General features: G+C 40.3%; 1 protein-coding gene across 3 annotated transcripts in view; it reads left to right on the top strand.

Moving 5' to 3' along the window:
* The first annotated feature begins 4,440 nt into the window (after positions 1–4,440).
* disp1 (dispatched homolog 1 (Drosophila)) overlaps positions 4,441–21,640 on the top strand; it is a 92,593-nt gene continuing 75,393 nt past the window's right edge. Inside the window, exons 1-2 of one of the 3 annotated variants that reach the window (XM_044376782.1) lie at positions 4,441–4,779; positions 7,643–7,728. The gene's annotated coding sequence lies outside the window, so the exon portion shown is untranslated. The other 2 variants (XM_044376781.1, XM_044376783.1) reach the window with 2 other exon arrangements.

Below are 21,640 nucleotides of genomic sequence, written 5' to 3' on the forward strand. Positions count from 1 at the left end.
AAATACTTGAATAAATGTGTGCTTCATCAAATTACCACAAACTAATGACTAATTCATAAATAATGCACAGTGAGTGGTAGAAATGGGAGTGTTATGGGGAACCATAACTCTGTTTCGCTCCAGGGGCCCCTTAGACAGTTAATCTGGTCCTGCTGGATATTATTAATCTGTTCCTTGTGAGCTATCATATGTTGAGTCATCTCTAAAAGCTGACCCATCTAACTTTATTCTCACGACAAGGCTAAGATTAAGTTACAAATCTTGAAAACATAAAGGTTTATTTGCATATTTTGAGTTCTCAATGTTTCAGATGTGCGGAGGGGCGAGCTGTTTACTCAGCTGGTTCAAGAGGAGGAAGGTCAGCAATAAGGAGAAATTAAAAGAGGCTTAATTCTGGAGGGGAAATGGATCCAGGTGGCTAACTTAGCATGCGCATCAATTAGACATTTCGACTGAAAAACACAGCCCATTTAAGTTAACCATTAATATTTTTTGCTGTGCTGTTCCTGCTTAATTTCAGCTTGCACCTGCTTTGCCTCTGCAGAGTTGTTGCAATTATACTCCTAATATCATTCTCTATATACTAAAAAGCAAATTCAGTGACGCTATGTTTGCACATTTTGTTACCAATCTATACTCCTTTATTCTTCGACTCACTGTTACAAGTTCTAACTGGAGACGCAGTTCATAGGCAGGAGAACACATTTAGTGTGAGGTAAAATCCTATGAATCATAATCGTCTCATGCATCATTTGATCCAGAGGTCATGCGGGGAAAATCTGAGCAGAGCAAAGTGAATGACAAGTGCTCTGCTCTCCCTTAACAACAGTCAAAGTGCCTTTGAACAAGACAGTTAGACCTAATCTGCCTCTGTGGAGGTGTTGAGTAGACGGACACGCTTCGAAACATTTGTGTTGCACAACAGAATATGATGAATATTAATGCTGTTAAAGGAGTTGTCTATGACCCAGCAGTCATGAATAATGCATATAGACTCACAGATCTCATATAAAGTGCTTATGATGCCATAATTGCAGTCAGCTATATGACATACACTATAGCTTTCAGTTAAAATGGAAAACCACAGATTTTGTGCTTGAGGCGTGAATGCTGTTATACAGAATCTTTGCAGTTTATAGTCTTGGTAGTCATACTGCCCCCATGTGACAACTACTGTCCAAAAATAATCCTAAAGGAATAAATGAGTTAGTTTGTACTTGTTATTGTGTGTTGTTTGGTCTTTCTACTGTGACAAGAGGGACATTTAAGTCAATTTCTATGGATTTTAAGTGTTGAATCCATGCAAATTGGTGTAGATAAAGGGCAGGAAAGATGTTAACTACACTGTTTAGTTAAAAAAAAGATAATATGTGTGTGTTTGATGCAGCATCATAACATTTTTTCCAACATTCTTTCAATGAACAAAGAATTATTCATTCCTATTGCAGGTGCTTTCATCCCTTCAGTTAAACTTTCACTGTCTAAGATGATGATCTGATGCTCCATGACACTGAACACGCCATCAATCGTTGGAGCAAATCTAATCATGTTTAAGCCAATGAATCGTACAGTCAGTAAAAAGTACAGGTATTTATGGAATTACCTCAATGTACTGTCATGTAATGCACTTTTGAGCAGCGGAGGGAAACTACAACCGTTTTAATGGCTTGTAATTTCTGAAAGTACTCATCCGTAAATATTTTACTGCCATAACTGTGGTTATAGAAACTATATCTGTCAGTCTTTTGGCACCTAGCCTACAACATTAAATGTAAAAAATCTGCCGTTTAAACTGTTTTTCATTCACTATTATAAATGTCAAGATGGAATATTGACATTTCAGTTATTTTTCTTTTAAATAGCCTTCATGAATGTGTCATAATTGATATATACATGTTGTATAAAGTGGATAGCCACATATTTAGCTACTCCCTTGTCCAATTTTTTATTCTTTTATATGAGTCCCTGTACATAGGCTAAAGGGTGAAAGAAGGACAGTTATACAGTTACGACAAAAATATGCCCCCATTATAATTTTAAAAAGCTTTACCACTACTAGACTACATACAGGTGCTGACTGGGGCTCAGAAGATTGCCAAAGACTCCTTTCACCCCAGTAACGGCCTGTTTACACTGCTGAAGTCTGGCAGATGCTTCAGCCGCCTTAAAGCTCGGACAGAGAGTCTGAGGAGGAGTATTTATCCTCAGGCTGTCAAAACTATAAGGAAATGCGGCCTTTTGCACATTTACCTGCTCACCTGCTGCTAACTGTACAATACATAAAGTGTTTATTTATTTTAATGCTTTCTTTTATACATTTAATATGTCTTTAACTCTTCCCTTCTTATATTCCTCCTCCTAAGTCCCCCTTTCCTTCTAATTCTTCTTTTTTCTTCCAATATAATATTTCACAATCTAGCTACCAGAATGTTATTTCACTGCAAAACCACACATCACTGTACAACCCTGTATGTGACCATAATGGACGGTATGTGATAAATAAAACTTTTGAACCTTTGAGCCTAGACAACTGGGACATAGGATTCTAGGGCACATTGTTCCCTCCTAGTGTCCTTCGAAGTTCCCTACACGATTCCAGAAACCTCCCAATGGCTTTCGAGCGCAAACAAGAACTCAGTGCACGGCTGCCAAAAAGCCGCAGTCGAGTCGGACAGTTTCCAGCAGCCTTCAGAGAATATACAGGAAGTCACAGAAATAGTTACATCCTGTTAGAGCTGATCCCGATTTAATAAAATGTTATCAGATAATCAGATATCACTGTATGACGGGGTATAACCTATTAAAATGACCTTGTGATCATCAAAGCAGCATTTATTATGAATCTCCAATATTGTTAAATTATTTTACATAGACATTCAACTGATAGCAGGTGGACCATGACCTGCTGGTCAACACGCCGACCATAAACCAGCACTGCAGCTGTTAAAAAGCCCCCAAGACAAAACCTGGAACCACCACCTCAGCCAAGACTACCAACAAGGCCACAAATCACTAATAAGGTTTTGTCTTGGTTCTTAAGACTCAAACTAATTCACACTCATTCACCAAATAAAATGAAATTATTGTTTTTTTTCTATGTAATTTATCTTGACTTGAGTTTTTGAAATAAACAGTTGTGCAGGAGAGGCAGGAAATTTAAAGCTTCTATCTCCTGGCTCCTAACTTCCTGCCTCTCCTGCACAACTGTTTATTTACTTTAAATGAATGAATAGCTGAGTATATGCAGGTAAAAGTTTATTTGTTACCTATATGTGAATGTCTCTGTGTACATATCGATTTTTAAAATATTGTATAAAAAATAATATTTTGTAATGCGCAAACAAATAAATAAATAAAGTAAAACACTACTCAAAATGCGAGAAGAGAGGAAAAGCAGAAATAGACATATCCTTTAGCCTATATGTGAAATATTTAGGCTGTTCGAGCTTCACATCTGTAGAGAGAAGAAGAATCTTCATGTCACACTTGTTATAAACACATAGCATTGTCAGGTTTTGAAACAATGTAATCAGATAATATACCACATCAAATGATAACCTCTATTTAAATCTCTCTCACATTACCAAAAGCTTTTTGTTATTTCAGTTCATAATGCTTTTTGAGCCTGTGTTCCCAAGAAAAACAACAGTATAGGTCATAAATTCCGTCTCCAAAAACGACCTATAGCTACGTTTAGGTGACAGACGCCATCTAGTGGCCGGAGTAATTATGGCGGCAAAAAGTGGACTTAGCTGGAGGAGACTGCTGTTCGTCTCCTGTTTCCAACCGCATGTCGTGACATTTAAAAAAAAAAAAAAACAGTTAAATGCTGTTTACTGTTGCCATGACGATGAAGGTTGCCTAACTTTAAGGAAGTCTTAACCATATTTCAAGTGAACATTTTAATGCAAACCATGATCTTTCCCTAATCCTAACTAAGTGGTTTTTGTGCCTAAACCTTACCCGACCTTAACAACAGCGTTGTCACAACATAAAACACCTTTATTTTGTAACAGTGATTTGTAACAGTTTTGGACCATAACGGTAGCCTATAAGCTGAAAACGCTCCATTGGGTCGTTCAGGTAAAAACGACCTATGTGGTCGTGTTAATTTAGAGGACTTGTAACAAGAATTAAATTCATATTATTGCTATCTGTAACATTTGGTTACTGAATATTTTCTGCCTCTTTGGCTGATGAAAGTTGTCATCAACCACACATCTGAATTCTTAGCACAGAATCAGACTACTGAAATCCAAATATTTACAATTAAACAATTAAATGAAGATAAAACGTCATGTTGTTGGACCCAACACCTGAGCCAATCAGCTGTTTGATCAGGTGACAGCCAGGCTTTTCCCATCATGCCCTGATGCTTGCAGTTTGGTGGAAGTGGAGAGAGAGAGAGAGAGAAAGAGAGAGAGAGAGAGAGAGCAAGTGCGGCCGCCTTGATGATCTCGTGATGATATCGTTGCTCACGTGTGCATGACGTCAGAGCAAGTCGCGATCAACAACCATACCATGGGATCAAGTCGGACGCAAATCTAACCGGCATGATCGCCGGTGATCGATTGTGCGCAGGCCTGGCTCATTTGGAAAGAGCCTACGGTTTGATGCCTGGATAGTGGACTCATCAGCATCCGGCAACAAACTAAAGCAGAGGACCAGGACTACTACTTCTTCTTCTTCTTCTTCTCCTTCTTCTTCTTCTTCTTCTTCTCATCATCGCCTGTTAGAGCTCAGCGTGTGATTTGCTCTTCCTACCCGGTGGGTGCTGTCGTGAGTATGCTGCCCGGCTGTAGAAGAAGCCACAGAGCTGCTGTTTAGCCAGCTGTTTTGGTCAGCGAGGTTTAGCTGGCTAGCAGCGTCAGCCAGCTAACATGGACGTAGCTTAGCTTGGTGAGAGCAAACACCAGCTCTGGGTTGTTTTGGTAGTAAAAAAATGAAGCTAATATCCAGAGTTTGGAGCACTTATAGCTCATCTGATAGCAAGGTGTTTCAGTTTATCGTATGAAGCTTTGTTATTAAAGGTTCATGGCTAAGCTTGGCAGAATGGGTCAGCTGTGATTTAACATAAGGCCGAAGCTATAATGATAACGTCATCTTTGGCTGTTAATGGGCACAATAACAGCTCCAGCCTGAAAGTATATTAAAACTGTCACCCTTTTAAAGTTGATATATTTGTCTGTGGGAGGTTAGTTTTAGCCCCCTTCCACTCAAAAATGTGTTTTTCTTCTTGTTCTTACAGTTGGATGTTTGAGCTTCACTGTGCAGACTGATGTATGAGCAGAGTTTCACATTCATCTGCTCAAAGTGGAAAGTTTCTCTGTGCTCATTGATTGTAAAGGGTGTGGGCCTCTGAGCGTGATTTGTGACATCACAACTAGTCTGGAGCTAATCGTGGTCCAAATTACACATGTGTGAAACTTTACAGTGAAGTAGGAGACATCTCGTGTCCATCAGTTCAACTTTTGAAATGAATGAAATATATTTACATATTCATAGATGCTGGATTTTTTAAAGGAGGGAGAAAGAGTAGATGCCATTTTAAGGATTTTGATGATTGAAATGAACTGGAAAAAGCATATTAGACACAAATTATTATTCAAAGTAGAGTGTTTTATAGCCTATACATCTTAAACATGTCTGGAGGGGATCTTTAACTAATAAAAGAATAAAAGTTTAACATTTTACATTACATGTAGGGCTGTGCTAGCCTGGCAACTGCCTGAGCAAATAAAACATGAGCTCTCAGATTCGTCTGGTTCCCAGGTTTTAGGGCCGGGCAATATATCGATATTGTGATACGAGACTAGATATCGTCTTAGTTTTTGGATATCATAATGTCATGATAGACATAAATGTTACCTTTTCCTGGTTTTAAAGGCTGCATTACACTGAAGTGATGTCATTTCCTGAACTTACCAGACTGTTCTAGCCGTACTATTATTTGCCTTTACCTACTGAGTCATTATGTCCACATTACTAATGATTATTTATCAAAAGTCTCATTGTGTAAATATTTTGTGAAAGCACCAGCAGTCATCTCTACAATATCTTTGCAATATTAATATCAAAGTATGTGGTCAAAAATATTGCGATATTTGATTTTGTCCATATCGCCAAGCTCTACTTACATGTAGAACAGTACAAGTTTGATAAAACATGTTTTGGAAAAAAAAAAGCATCTTATGGAAAAGCAGTTGCATTCCACTTTCCACTCGGAAATGTCAAATCTATTATCATGCAAAACATTTCTGGGCTCTGCTCTCCTACTGTGTTTGGCTGTATTGTTCCAGAAAATGTACCAGCTGACTGAAAATAGAACTTGGTCCAATGAAGAGATGTTGCTCAACTCATTTATTTGAATACCTGCCTGTGGGAGTGTGTATTTACAGGGAAGTGAAGTCCAATTTCAGTGTCAATCAGCACCGTCTGCAACCCAAAACTAACTGTATCCCATATGCTGCTTTCTTATAGTCTTCCCAGCAGCATAAAGATGTCCCTCTTTTGTCAAACACCTCCTGTAAATCACCCCGCTCTACAGAAATCAGTTTTTTTTTTCCCCATTCAACATTTCTTGCTAGAGCCTTTTATTGATTTTTCGCCAGCAGTTCATTGACCATCAGGTGAAAATTTCTCGCTTCCGTCCTCGGCACCATCAAACAAATTCCCACCCTGCTAAAGCTTAACAGTAATAAATAAACAAGTTAGCTTCAGATTTTAGCCTTTTTAATGGAAAAACACTTTTTAAAACCTGAAGGTGCCCCAAAAGGTTACTTGTAGCTTCTCTTAACATGTCTTCCTGCGTACAGTATGGACAGGCTACTAAGCTCTGTGTCATTAGTTTGTTGTGGAAGTGTTTCTCTCACGAGCATTAGCGCACTAATCCTCCTCTTATAGCTTCATATGAACGTGACCAGCAGCTCTCGAGCCACATAACTGTTTGGAAAATGCAAAGCAAAGAGCACTGGGTCAGTGGGTTGAACTGGGAGAAAACGTCTAGCTTCGACAACACAGCGTTAGCGCTAAAACTATAACACTGTTGGTAACTGTCTTTATGCTAAGTGGAGCTTCAGAGTTGTTTTTTTTTTTAAAATAGTTTGTCAATTAGACTATCAGCAGCTTTTTAGTTAACTTACATTTAAGTAAATCTCTCTCCTGGCTGGAATTACAGTATATTTGCCAGATAGCAGTATCTTATTAAACAGGATTTTAAAATTAAATTGAGTCATTTGTCTGGAGACATGTGGCTCAGTATGAGAGTGAAGATAAAGATGCTAACATGACAACATCCAGCACATGTCTGGACACATCTGATCATTACAAGTGACCCCATGTGCTTGTTCCTTCAGATCAATGATTCTTTAGACTTGATTCAAAGACAGAAATCGGACTAATCAATATACTGTAGGCTCAGCAATTATGTTTTGTTTAGAAATTGTTTGTCATGTCAGCTCTGCAAACATTTTGCTTCCTTGTTTAACATGAGCCCAAGATAAAAAATCAAATGTGCTGAATGCCACTTTCTGTTGAGTCACAGTCTTGTGGGAGAAATATGGAGCCTGCTGGGAAATTTTGCTCAGTGTTGTTTTTTTTTTTTTTTTTTGTAATTTTTTAAAATGCTTTTCTCTTATCACAGTTTCTTGGAGGCCGGCCGATGACATCATCGCATTGCTGTCAAATACCAGGGAGCTAATACAGAGAGTTAATCTCCGAGAATTTACAGTAAGTGTCTGGTACATGGTTCGATATCCATCAAACTCACGCTCCAATTTAATATGTATCACACAGACACACACACACACACACACGCACACACGCACATCATACCCCTATGACCAGCAAGGATTCCTCACAGTTAATGTTCCATAATGAGTGTATATGTTGGCAAAAAACACTTTTTCAAATATTTGTGAGTCTACGCACAGTCTAGGTTTGGCCACATGCTAAAATTGAAGAAAGCATTTAATCTGTAATTTACTGCTGGTTTTCAGAAATTTCTAGTGACAAAACATCACAACATGCATTTGAAGCACCAAGCCTGAAACTGTGCTTTCCTCTGTGATACTTCTCAATCCTCCTGTTGCTGTATGTGCGACTCAGAAAAAGCCACTAGGGGGCAGTCTTATGTTTGCCATCCCCCAACATCAGCCCAGTATCCCAGGCTGTGCAGAGGCTTTCCTGTGGGGCGTCCTGTTGTGATTTTGTGTTTGATGTTGAGGAAAAAAAAAATCAGCAGGTAAACAAAAGTGGGAAGTTCATTGCTGACTCTTAATTTCACTCATGAACACAAGTCAAGGCAAACAAGCAAGTGAATATCTATGATGCATTTTATTTAATCCCCAAATGATGAAACTTTTCTCTCAGAGATAGTCGCATGTGAGCTAAAGAAGCTTGTTACCACATGAGATGCGTAGCAGCCCATTGTGTGTTGAATTAATTTACACAGACATACATACAGTAGTGTGACTGAAATTTCCCATTGATTGCAGGTGTTACAGGTTTGGACACATCTTCCCATTCACTTGAATGAGAAATTGTGTCCACACTTTTGACTGTTACTGTACATTGATGGTTTGTTTAACATGCTGCTATTGCTGCCATTTTTATAATATTGTTTTGATTTGTGACTATTTTATACAGATAATTGGAACTCGAGCTACAGTAGTCCACTTCTGTTCACTTTCTGCACTTTAAAGAGAAACTTCAATCTAGAAGAAAGTCAAGTTTTGTACAAATAAGCGTCTAAAATCTGTTGCTTTGATTGAGCCCCAGTGGAAAAAATCCATTCACTTTTAATTCATTTCTCTCAACTCTTCACTTTCCTAACCCTCACCATTTCTGCCTCTCTATTATATCAATACCCCCCCCCCCATTCCCCCCACCTCCCTTTCCGAATTTCTCTGAATCCCTCCATCCTGACTTCCCGGCCCTTATGAACAACTGGCCAGGACAGCTGGACTTAACAGCTGCTTGCCATCTCATTTTTGGCGTATCTTCATCTGGGCAAGTTTTTTTCCATAGCGTTGTCCTTTTTGTAAGCCTCTCTGTTTCTAAATCAGTCTTTAATGCTATCTTTGTGCCACCATTCAGCAAACTCTACACCGAGTCGTTTTTTGGTTTTTATCTTTTACTGATACCCCCATTTGCTCTTGTAGCCTTAACGTGTTGGCAAAAATCTGCTACTGTCTACTTAAAGCATCCCCTTTGGATAAAGCGGACATTCATAGAGATGACTTACTTGAGATCTTTGGGTTTCGCCTGGAACGAATAACAAAACTGTTATTTTCCGCATAAACATCTGTGTCATCTGTAGCTTCTTTGTTTTCTTTTGCTCTATTTACCGCCATTACCTTCTGCTGACGACACCAGTATTAAATGAATCCCATGTGCCATCTGCACTATAACAGCCTGGTCCGAATGTGCATCTGCTTGATGATATGCTGTAATCTTTCCCGATTGTGACCGCTGGCATGAAGCTGAGGGGAAATATTCCCTGAGCAGTGACAGTAAAGGAAAATGAGGTGATGGACAAAAGGTACTAAGAGTCTGAGAAGTTGTTTTTTTTATTAGTCGGAGTTGGAAAAATTGTATACTGTCTGAAAAGTTTGACCTATTTCCACCTAAATGAATAAATGAAAAGGTTGTGAGTCTATTTAAATGGGCCATTACTATTGCATATATTCATATAGTGGAAAGGAAGATAGAGACAGGGGAGACAGGAGGTAAAGTAATTGTATTTGGTTCTATTTAATGGAAAATAATAGAAAAGACAAATGATTGGCAGAGTTTAAACCTTCTGTAACTTGCACTGCAAAAGGCCTGAAACTGGAATTATAGTTGAAGGATTGAGCCATCAAATGACCTGAGTGACCTTTTGTCCTGTTGCTGATCTCTGCAGTTGTTGGTATAGTAATTTATCTATCCTACTACGAGCCGTGTCTTTCCCTTTTCCTCCTCGGGGTGGCACAGGGGTTAATCGGACCGGGAGCTGGGTGCCACTGGAGGCATGGCTGCACACTTGCTGCCTATAATTCAAACTGTTGCACTGGATTCTTTGATGTGGAGCTGACGGATGGAGACGCTGGTGGATCTCGCGGACCCCGTGGCACCAGTGCGCTTAATCTCCGTCCCTCTTTGTAGAGACTTCAAACTGCTACACTGTATGAATTTGTGTCTTCTGGTGCTGACAGGGTGGCTGGCCAGAGCTACTGAACATTTTTTTAGTAGGAGATGTGCTCACCCAGCTCTGAAGCCTTTTCACTATCAGGCCTGTCAGGGGGGACATGGATTTAGATTAGTCTGAGATAAATATTATGCTTTCAGCGGGGATGAAATCTAACCCGCGACTCAGATTTCAAAGTTGTAGTCTTGTCCTGGGAGACCAGTCTAACTCCTAGTCTGTTAGAGGATCCAGTGTCTGAGTCAGTATTTTAAGCAACAGAAACATATTGAGACTATCACACTATGTTATGTTTTGAATTTCTTAAGATTGCGTACAGGCTTGGGATGCACGATAAATCTAAATTTATACTGTATCTGTGTAGAATTTAGTGGCATCTAGTGGAATGGACTTCGCAGAATATTCATAAGTATGTTTTAATTAGTGTATAATCCCATGAAAATAAGAATTGTTGTGTTTTTGTCACCTTAGAATGAGCCCTTTATATCTACGTAGGGAGAGGTTCCTCTTCCATGGAGCCCACCATGTTGTACTGCCATGTTTCCAAAGTAGCCCAGAATGGACAAACCAAACACTGGCTCTACATGCCACCATAGGTTCTCTTACACACTTGGTAGGGGAGATTCAGGGGAGGGGTATCCAGTCGGTTGCAAACTGCACCCTCACCGCTAGATGCCACTAAATTCTACACACTGGTCCTTTAAACAGTCATTAATCAAAGGCTAGAGAGGTCATACTAGCCGACAAGAGGATTTGATCAATTTATTATAGTAACTGACAGAAATGCAACCAGCCCGTTGCAACATCCCAGATAGCATGCATGTAGTTTATTTAACAATCTCACCATAAAAATCCATTTAGTAGCTGTTCTGGAGCTTTCAGTTGCATCTGGAACACTTTCATTCTCAACCCCATGTAGGATTAAATGAAGAATGCACTGTGACTTACTGTAGTACCAAGAAACTTCATCCTAAACTCACACTGTAATTTAAGATGTTCAGGAAACTCACAAATTCAGTTGACTTTAGATAAAAATGTGACCTCTCATTGATTGAAGTTATCATAACACATTTAGTGTAATGACCACTGCACTGACATTAAGTTTAATTAGAATAAAGATATAATAACTTTATTTTTTTATGGTATTGCAATTCAGTTCAGCTTGTCCTGTTTTGAATTCAATCTCCCGGGATAATGAAGTGAAGAATAAACAGCCACATGTTTATATGGAGAAGCCAAAAAACATGACAGCAAAAAAAAGAATGTTACATTGGTCTTTAAACACAGAAAGTGGAGAGGAAATGCTGACTAAATGACTAATAGAAAAAGTATGGCGAAATAGAGTCTCACTTTGTCTGTGAATTAAGAATAGATTAAATATCTGAGTCACAGGATGACTTCCCAAAATTGTTTTGACTCCTGACAACTTCTTCCATCACATACTCACTCACGCATGCATGCTGTGTAATTTAGAGGTTGTTCAGCACGCAGGCTTCAGCTGCCATACCGTCCATTTTGATCTCTTCTTGTAGAATAATAAATCCTCTGATCAGATGAACTGTTCTTCCTGTTTTTTTCCAGTCCTCATTTATCCCTTTAAATAACCAGACATGATATTTTTATGCCACCTTTGTACAGAGGCAAATGCTTCAATGCTCCAGCCTGATCCTTGTAATTGTTTCTTGATTACACCCTTCCTTTGATTGTAACTGGACTTAAGCTTTGGGTGTGTCTCTGGCATGTGGATGAGCCCGCCAAGCCAACTTTAAGCCTGAGCAGACACAGGCATGGATCCTATCATGGCATCTCGCAGACCATCCATCACATCAGCTCCTATCACAGTGTCTTTATGGACCTCATAATTGAAAGCAGGCTACTCGATAGGCCCTTTTCCTTTTGGTTCCTTGACTTTAGATGAGAGAAATCGATAGCGCCTGGTGCTCCTCAAAAAAAGCATATGTGAAATATTATAGGCTCTGGCCACTGCACTCTGCTTTCAGCGATTTGACCTGGAGAGGGCCCTGTGTGGGAAGAAGTGCTCGTTGAAAGAACCCCTGTCTCTGTCTTTTGCATCACCCGGGCCCAGAGCTTTGCCATATCGCTGCTTGCACCACAGCTGTCACTGTTTGTATATTTGATATACTGACGGATGCCGAAAAGGAACAGGTGTTGCGTATTAGTGCCACTATTTTATCCTCACCCCTGCAGAAGGAAAAAAAAAAGCGGACTGCGGTCAATAGAGTTGTCAGAGTGTATCATTGTAATATATGGCAATCTGACTTTTAAATTGAGCTTTGCTACAAAGCATTACCTTTGCAGTTTTCCTGAGGAAAAGGAAGAGGCACAGAGAGGGAAAAATGAATTAATGTGCTTCAGATGGACTGACTCCAAAGACAGATCAGAAACAAGGGAATGTCTTTGAACATCGACCTTTTCCGTCCTACCGTCTCTTCTCAGTAAGTGCTATTAGTCTGTATTGAGTTTGTAGGGATATTAACTGCAGATGGAAATTTTTGCATATTGGGTTTTGACGTTTATGTCCATCTTTTTTTTTTGTAATAGATGGATTCCACAACCTTATCTGATTATTTATTTGAATAACCCCCAAACTTGTACTGTTTTTTCTACACTGCAATGCTTAGCCTATTTGTTTTCACAGCAATAAAGTTCAATAGTTATTTGAACTAAATGTAAATCTTAATACCAGATTTGAAGCTGCTCAGACCGCAGCCCGACAGTGTGAACGACCTGACTTTGGGGTGTTTGAGTCCACTTGTGCTTACCTAACCTACTCCCAGTAGCTTAACCAAATAGATATTTTGTCATGAGCCATTACTTGCATATCAGCCTGGACTTGCTGGTTAATATTTCATGCCTTGATTCTTCGAGTGAACACATTTTTAAGCCCTTGCCTCTGCCTGGAGAACACTGTTTGTCTCCCTTCACTTCATCAGTCTTGTATGTGTGTGTGTGTGTGAGAGAGAGAGTGAGAGTTTTACCGAGTGGGTTGCTTCACTGCATCTTTCCTTGGTTGTTTAGCTCTTCAGACAAATCCCCAAAGACAGGGCCCTCGTTCCCCCCACAGAGAGCAGCCTCATTAGGATTTGTTGCACAAACTGGGGAATGTTGACTGGCTGAGGGAGCAACAAGGCCTTCCCTCCCAGGGACACATGTTCCTTGCCGCGGCCTGACCCTGGAGCTCTGGGCCTTGTCGAATCATATTTGGCTCATACGCCTCCCAGTTCAGGGGCTCAGTTACCCCTGGACCAACCTAATGCTCCCTCACTGAGGCCTGTAAACGGAGCTTAAGGTTTTAATAAATGGAAAGCTTGTTGAGGCAACATAGAGGGCTGATGTTGCCATCACGAGGTACAGAGTGTAGTGAATATCGCACCCTTACTGCTACCCTTGGGGTGCTCATTTAGTGAACCAAGGTGTAGGGAGCAAACTGCAGTCAAGCTCTCTATGACTAGTGTGTAGCGAGTGCACTGTGCATCCAGTATGCACATTGAACCAAGGATTGGAAAGAACTATACTGTTTTATCATATATCATTGGTAGGAATGTTAGAAGGAGCTAAGAATCTTGTCTCATCTTTAAAAGTATTGCTCTATCCATACAGTACTCCAAATATGTTGCCAAAGGCATCATTTTTCTTCTTTAGATTTAAAGAAACCAAAGAATCCTGCACATTGTTATTGACTTACACTTAAAGGTGCAGAGTGTAGAATTTAGTGGCATCTAGTGGAACGGACTTGGCAGAAATGGAATATTCATAAGAATGTTTTAATGAGTGGATAATCGCCTGAAACTATCGTTGTGTGTTTGTTACCTTAGAATGAGCCCTTTATACCTACATAGGGAGCGGGTCTTCTTCCACGGAGCCCGCCAAGTTGCAATGCCATGTTTCTACAGTAGCCCAGAATGGACAAACCAAACACTGGCTCTAGAGAGGGCCTTTTGCATCTTTCACGAGTTTCGCGGCCACCCTAGGTTCTCCTACATGCTTGGAGGGGGAAGGGTAGTTGTATTCATTTGATTGCAATCTGCAACCTCGCAGCTAGATGCCACTATGGTGGTCGTTTAATTTATTAACATTTGATCCTCAGGTAACTTTCATCTGTTAAAATTCAACGTAACTTTACATGATGAGGGTCTAAGGACCGAAACTTTGGCTGGTCACTAGAGCTGCAACGATTAGTCAATTAATTGATTAGCTGATGGACAGAAAATTAGTTGGCAACTATTTTGTTTATTGAGTAATCATATCAGTCATCTTTGAAGTAAAAATGCCAAAAGTTCTCTGGATCCAGCATCTCAAATGTCATGATTTGCTGTCTTTGCTTGTCATATATCACAGTAAATTTCATTTCTTAACACGTTTGACTCTTAGTCAGACAAAACAAGCAAATTGAAGACGTTACTCTGAGAAATTGTGAATTTCATTTTTTCACTATTTTTCAATATTTCATGGATTAAACGATAAATTCAGTGAAGTCACTCATTGCAGCCCTACTGGTCACTGCATTTTTCTGTTCTTATTAATGATGCAGAAGTTTATTTGGAATCACAATGATTCATTCAATAACCACATTTACAGTAGTATTTAACACTGTAGTACAATTAAAATCAAATTAAAAAGTTGCTTTATGTTTTGTGTAAAGTATCATTAATGTTAAAGTCAAAACTGCTAAACTGTGAGTGAAAGAATAGTCTGTTAAAACCTAAACATGGCTACATGAACTGATGACATGAAACAAGGTATCATCTATAAGTATAAACGCTGTAAACCAGTAATGATTCTATTCTGTTCTACAGACACGTACGTCTAAAGGACGTCACTGTGTCCAAACTTGTAAGTCATGTCATGTCACGTACCATTGTAAGGCAGAGGTAAAGCTATTCAATTACTCAGATAAGCCACCTCCATCTACTTTACAAGGGGCGTTCTGTTTATCGCTCCCTCTGTCAACTCCTTCCATCTCATCTTCAAGTAATATCATTGCCATTCATGTTTGGCATTGGCAGTCAGGGGTGGATAGTTAATGGATTGGCAGACTTTGGCTCTTCCGGGCAATAGAAATGGAAATGTCACCTTCACCTTGAATGGAGAGAAAAAAAAAACCCCAATGTGTCACCATAAACAACAATATCATGGACAAATTCCAGTTGTGAGTGTGTCATGCATAATTAGCAGACAAAGGAACAGAGATCTTGATTGTCTGCTTTTCATCACTGTTGAATCATCCCCACCTCTGCCAGCACTGTTTTTCCATCTCTTCACCCTTTTCTATGTCTCTCTTGTGGTCTTGTTGACCGCCACCTTCCTGTTTCTCACACTACAAAGATGATATAATAAAGATGCTTGCTTTCTGTTAGCCCATTAGTGTTGAATGGTTGAAAGGGCTCACCCCCATAGGAACTGGTGCGAGCCAATGTTGAGTAATGCCGGACATATGGAATATGTAATTCGCCTCTGAGTCCCGCGACTCTCAACACTTAGCCTCTGATTTCCAGCACACGTTGTCTCACTCACTTTAGGGCTTGTGTCCATGTAGGGTTTTTTTTCTGAGTGCCGGCATCTTTTTTCACTTGGTTTTTTTTATAGCACTTCTAGTTGAAAATCTCTAAACTTTTCAGAAAGGAGCTGGTGTCGTCATTGTTGCTCCTCAACCAATCATATATTAGATGGGGACGGACTCCTCACCCGGGTTACCAAGAAAATGGAAGAGATTCAAGCCCCCAGGAACAAAGCCAGGCTTTGAAGCCAATTTGACATAGTGGCCGAACCGTATAATTACAAAGTCATGTGATGCTATTGAGCCCAAAAAAACTTTTCCCTATACTTACATTGTGAAAGAGATGTCTGTAAATCAGCAGATACATTTTTTTGAGCATCACAACCCCTGCGAAACGACTTGTATCACTATCAGAATTTGATCAAAAGAAAAGCCGCAAAATTGAACCGTTTCATCCCCAGTCAAGTTAGCTGGAGGGCTAAACCGGACGTTAGCTGTCCCGACTGGCGGAAGTCTCTAGTGAGCATGCTCCATAGGCACATTGGGCCCATAGAGCGTGCGCAGTATGTTTTCAGGAAGTGGCTTTTTTGAATGAATGCAATACTGTGCAACTTTCATAGGAATGAACAGGGCCCCGCCAACCCTCTGTTAACATAGAGTTAAGTTAGCTACCTAGCTAATGTCAATCTGCTTCCTTTTACATATTGTCACTTATCCAATTATAGGGGAATGTTGCCAATAAAAATATAAATACCGGAGGGACAAGAACAGGAAAGAAAGAAAGGCTGAGAAAGAGAAGAAGAGTGGATTTTATAGAAACAAAACCCACGTGCAGTGAACAAGTGCTTAATCCCAGCACTTTTCTGCCAGAGAAAAACACTATATGGACACACGCCTTTACTTAGCCCTGGTTTACTCTAAAAAAAGGATGAAGTGAGCTTTTATTCTTTTATTCTGTTGTCTCTTTTCATTTTATTGATGATGGAAGTAATTTCCTGTTGGATTTTATACAGTTTTACATCACATAGAACGAAGTAGAGCCAGTTCAAATGATATAAGGAGAGGCAGAAAAAGAGGAAACAGAGTAAGAAAAAGATGTGACAGAATTCACTACTGCTTCGTTGAACACTGGCATCAATCAAGTGATGACATGTTTTACTGGTTGCTTTGATACTTTTTAAGTTGAAGATGGCATGTACAGTTGGATTTATGTCCTGTCTGTCAGACTGTGATCGTATTGATGAATCAATCCTGCCAGCGGACCCAAAAATAGGTACAGAGAAGATCCTTGTAATGCTTATCAGTTCAATTTTCCATATAAAAAATGAAAAATAGAAAATTGGAAAATTGAATTCAGTTTTCTAAAACTTTATTTTTCATTTGTCAGATTGTTTTTCAGATTTTCTATTTGTGGAGTGTTGGATAGAAAAGTGGAAAAAAGAAAAATACAAAAATCGGGAAGTTTTTATTTTTTATTAATTCTATTTGTGTCTTGGGCTGCTTGAGAAGGCGTCTGACTCAACTTACATCTGATTGGCTGGTGGGGGCTGCTTGTTTCGCCTGTCGTCACACCTGCGTTCAAGGATTACATCCAGTCATGGCTGCGCACAGATCTCATTGTTGTAGGTGAGTGTCACATCTAGATGCCACCAAATCTTACACATGGGTCCTTTTAAGTTGTTGAGTAAGAACAGTTCAACTAAATGAGGCTTCTTTGCCAATTCTTTAATCTTGGTATGACCATGCGGGCCAGACCTTGCCTAAGCATCTGTTAATCTGCTTCTGCATGAGAAAGCACTATAGGAGATGGTTCATGCTTTAGAGGGCATGTTTAATGTCTGTCAAGGAACAAAATATAAGGCTTTCGTATCAATATATCTTGTGGGCAATAATGCCTTTTCCTGGGCTCCTTCATCCTCCAGTCTGAGGAAAAAGGAATCTGAATTCCGGTGTTGTATTCTTGCATTAACAGCTATTAATAGTTAACTGATTTTTTTTTTTTTAAATAATACTGTGTCCAGAAGCATGCACCACACATGTGGAGCAGTTGGCAGTTGTATGGCATTACGCAAGCATATCATTAAATCTGCTAGGGGCTGGTATTATTATTAGTCACTCAAAACATTTCACATTTATTTCCCTTTTAAAATGCATTATGCTCCACACTACGGTGCTCTGTTAACTTGTTCTGCCACAAAAAATGTATAAGAAATCACACTAGACTTAATTAGCCCAAGGAAGACATAATATATCTCTGTTTTTCTCTTGTACTGGGATATCTGCTACCCACTGTGTGAATGGTCCGATGATATTAGGAACCAGAGTTGATGGTGATGCAAAGGGACAGTCAAACCACTGATCAGTCACTCCGTAACAAGTACAGTATATAGGATGTCCTTTCTCCAGAACTCCCACCGTCATGGACCAGACTGACACTACTGTTGAGTGACAACTGGAAAAAACCCACACTTTTTCATATGTCAAATTAGTCAACATCATCCATAAAAAGGATTATAACTTGCAAAAAAAAAAATGTGCTGAAGTGTGCATTGCTTGGCAAAACCACAAAAAATGGCAAAGCACGCAGCTGCTCCTCACACCGTGCACCGTTGACCTTCTCTAAGCTGATGGAAAAGACAAGTTTAAATTCCCCTAATATTTTACACCCAATTACACCACACTGCCTAATCATTACTGACACGCACCTGACTGTGCAGTTAACCTCATGGCAAGTCACCAAAATATGAAACCCAAGCAGTTAAAGGAAAAAACTTGAGTGTGTGACTCATCTGTATCATGTGTTACCACCCATATTGGTAAATACTAGAGGGAAGACATGTTTGTTGGATTAAAACACTGTCGCCAAGAGACCATTAGGAATTTGAGAGGTCAAATAGACATGAATGTGTGCACTTTTCAGCTCATTGGGCCTGGAGGCACTATGACATAGTGTTTTGGAAAACTGCAGAAATGATATTTTGACATTTACTCTGTGAAAGTCTCTCTATCCTAAAAATGTCAGTTCCCTGCTGACCTTCTCTATGAAACTGGTGTGATTACTCAGTCTCCTTGCACAATGTCTGCATTATTTGACTAAAACCCTTTACTCTGAGTTCCTCGGTTCAATTTGGCTACTCGAGGACACCGTAGAGACCCGTAATACCTGAGAATGTGCCCCTGCGACAGAGCTGAGAGGCAGCACGGATGAAAACCGGACTTTAATGATCACAGATGGAGAACTGGCTTATCCAAACCCCTACAGAGCACAAACCCATTTTCCTCCTCTGGCTTCTTTCATCACCGCCGGAACATTGGTACATTCAACAAGTGGTTGGCCATGAACTGTCTCGATGGTTGTTCCATGGCGATACTTCCACAGGAAAGCTGTTGAAATTCATGACACTTAATAAGGAGACCTTGTGCTTGATATAATACTTCTCCAGGAACAAGAACGCATCACTTAGCGAAGCCCTCCGTCTAGGGCTCTATGCATCAGCTGCTACACTTAGGCCGGATCTTAATTATATAAATACATTTTAACCTTGCGTGATAATTACCTCATAGAAACAAAATGTAACTTTTGTACAATATAAGTAAAACATTTCCTATTGAATGGAGTTTATCACTTTGTTAGGTAGTCAGGTATGTAATCATGAAGCGTGAAGATTTAATGGGGTCTCTGAGCAATTGGATCTTCAGAGTAGAATATGCGCGCAACCTATCATCCTCACAATGAAGCAATTTCAAGAGAAATCCGTCTTCCTCTGACACGCGTATCTCTCGCTCGCTGTCTCTCTCTCTCTCTCTTCTTCTGTTATATTCTCCTGAAAGGCGTCCAGGAGTCTGAAGCCTTAATTCAATAAGAGATAAATTGGAAAAATGTGCAAATGTAAGGCATATTTTGGGCTCGCCGGCCAGAAGAACATTTCGAGAGTGCATTTCGTACTCCCTTTTGCAACTCCACTGCCCTATTCCCTCCCTTTATTTTCTGTCTGTGTGTGTGTGCTGTAAATCGTCCCAGAGTTCCATCTGCCTTCTCGCCGTAAGAACGGTTAAGAGAACGTTCATTAGACTGACACAAACCAGAGAGGGCTTGCGAGGGTGGGAAGGTGCTCCCAAGGAGGGATGAAGGAAAGGGTGGGGGGGGTGGGGGGGTGGGGGGGGGGGGGGTGGGGGGGGGGGGGGGGGGGGGGGGGGGGGAAGAGAGCAATCTTGGCCCGGGCCCAAGCCACTGACCCTGGAGGGCCTGTTGTTTGGGTCACAATACAGAGGTGGATGGATAGATAGAGAAAAAAGAGGAGGAGGGCTGTGCCAGAGGGTCAGTCTAATCTATTTCTTTTGTTTCACTTGACCAAGACCTTTGTGTAGCATGAGTCAATCCATAAATTGCACCAAAAGGCTGACTGTAGAGCTGCTGCCAAGCCTCCCTCCCTCTTTGTCTCTTCATCTCTCTCTCTCTCTGCCTCACTCTTTCTCCTCCCTCCTTTTTCCCAGTGTTCTCTCTATCACTCTCTGCCTTATACGTCCTCCTCATCCACCCTTTTGATAAGATCAAGACAATATCACCTTATGTCTCTCTTTTTCACTCTTTGTTCTCTATTCCTCACCCCATTTCTATCTTTCTCCTTTTACATATCTTACCTCTTCAAACCTCTTCTTTGTCTTTCTTCCTTCCCTTTCTGCCTCTCTATCCCTCTTTCTCTCTCTTTTTTTTTTTTTTTTTGGTCTCTTTCTCTGCATCCTCAGTAAAAGTGCTGCTGTTTTCGTTCAATTTACTTCATTGTTTAAGTAGAGATTTAACAGCGTGTTTAATTTTGTTAAGATTAAGTTTCGTGTCTGTTTTTGTTTTACCATTTGCTTTTTTAGCCTACTATTGAGAAGTTAGATATTTTTCTTTTTCAGCCAGAGAGTTTCCTGTCTTCCATGCGGATTAAAATTGACAAAAAGCATGTTCGCTCCACCGCATGCCAGTTTGATAAAGCTGTACAGACACACCTGCATGCAAACAATCACATATGGTACATGAACGCATACACACTCAGGCATGCGTGTACACACACAAACGCACACCCTTACATGTCAACATAAGTGAACGGCAACATTTGGCTTGCATTTTCTTTGGCAGCGTCTTTTGAAGCGCGGGAGGAGGGGTGTGTGTATGCGTGCGTGTGTGTGTGTGTGGAGTAGGTTGAATAGGAACCCATGAGGGGAACAGTACTTCAAAGCTCTCTGTTTTTAGTACAGTGTTTCACTAATGCTCATTTTGTTTTGGATTCCTGGTGGACGCAGCAGCTCTATGAGCCGAGCAGAGCTCTGAGTGGCTGCATGTGACCCTGGCCAATCTCAGGCTAGCGGCTGTGGGAGCTGAGGGTTCTGGCAAAGCTGCGTGCCTGGCTTCTGTGTTCCAGTATATTTACTAATGGCACTCGCTGGGGTGTTGGCAACCCCTCAATCCCCACTATATGGTCTCTGTGGTCCGTACTGCATGATTACGCTGGGTAGAGGCAGGATGTTGGGAGCTGCTTTTAACACAGGCTTGAACTCCAAGCACAACTGAGCACCACTTTTCTGACAATTAAGGCACTCTTTTCTATTTCTTGTAGCATTCATGCTTTCTTTTTTATTGCAGTTTCCATATTTTTTCACATTCTCTTCCTCCCCATTCATTATTTAAACATTTTTCCTAACATTTTCAACTGTAAGGGTTTTTTTTTTTTTTTTTTTTTTCCTGGCCTTTATTCTGGACATAGTTCAGATACTGTCAGTTCAAGTCCAGATACAGTTTGTTGCCTTCGTCAGCTGCCTGTTTGCTTCATTGGTTGGAAATGTGCAGTACATTTTTCTCATGGCATGGCAAAACAAGTCTTACAATCATACTTTCAGGGTATAAATGAATAACAAAGCAAATTCTACCAGTACAGTAAGTCCTGCTTTAC

Source organism: Thunnus albacares, chromosome 16 (assembly GCF_914725855.1).
Source record: "Thunnus albacares chromosome 16, fThuAlb1.1, whole genome shotgun sequence".
Lineage (NCBI taxonomy): Eukaryota > Metazoa > Chordata > Actinopteri > Scombriformes > Scombridae > Thunnus > Thunnus albacares.